Source organism: Brassica oleracea, unplaced genomic scaffold (genome assembly GCF_000695525.1).
Source record: "Brassica oleracea var. oleracea cultivar TO1000 unplaced genomic scaffold, BOL UnpScaffold06901, whole genome shotgun sequence".
NCBI lineage: Eukaryota > Viridiplantae > Streptophyta > Magnoliopsida > Brassicales > Brassicaceae > Brassica > Brassica oleracea.
The window spans coordinates 1-729 of NW_013623423.1; the positions used below are offsets into that span (position 1 = coordinate 1).

The window sequence follows — 729 nt, forward strand, 5'->3', positions numbered from 1 at the left end:
TGATTCTAGAGTTGAAAGAAGGCTCGTTGTGATTTCAGTTGCACCAAAGAAAAGCTTTGCTCTTGGAGATTCCTTCTCAGCCACTAAGCTCTAACAAAATGCAAGAGAAAGTCCTTTTTTAATTCATAATCTAAAAAACGTAAAAGTTACACAATATAAAGTAAAGCTGTTCACCTTCATTCTGACTATAACATCCTTGCAGACATCCTTGCAATTAGCAACCGACTCGTATAACCGTTCTGGAATCTTTTTCATGTGAAGCATTTCTTGTTTGAGCTCAGAGATATTTTCCATAAGTTTGTTATTCATAACTACTTGCTCGTTGAATTTTACCTGAGAATATATAATAAATAACATTAAAAAATCGAAATCACTTGGTAACATGGCATAACAACTGCATTTTAAAAATAAGAACTGAAGTAAATCAAGAAGATAGCAAATAAAAAGTTCAATTGGCGGTCAGATCTACCTGAGAGAATCTCTCTAGTAAAAATCGAAAGAGCAGAGCATTTTCACTTAAACAACCGATAAAAAGACTAACCTGTAGACTGTCCTTCTCATTAGTCAGCAAGTCAATCTGGCTTTTGAGTTTTCCACCTCTTCACGCGAGCATTCCTAAAAGAAGAACCCAAATATTATGGCCAGCTTTAGGTGATGAAATTTGTTTGATCCAAAAATGGTGTTTATGTTGGTGATGTTTGTTGAATCAATACAATAAAAGAATCTAAG

At 34.2% G+C, this 729-nt stretch overlaps 1 long non-coding RNA gene across 1 annotated transcript; it reads right to left on the reverse strand.

The window, feature by feature from the left end:
* Position 1: 1 nt before the first annotated feature.
* LOC106322107 lies at positions 2–607 on the reverse strand. The gene is made up of 3 exons (XR_001266227.1): positions 542–607; positions 175–333; positions 2–90 (listed from the first exon to the last, which is right to left on the reverse strand). It is a non-coding gene; the product is annotated as an uncharacterized LOC106322107 (long non-coding RNA).
* Positions 608–729: the final 122 nt, after the last annotated feature.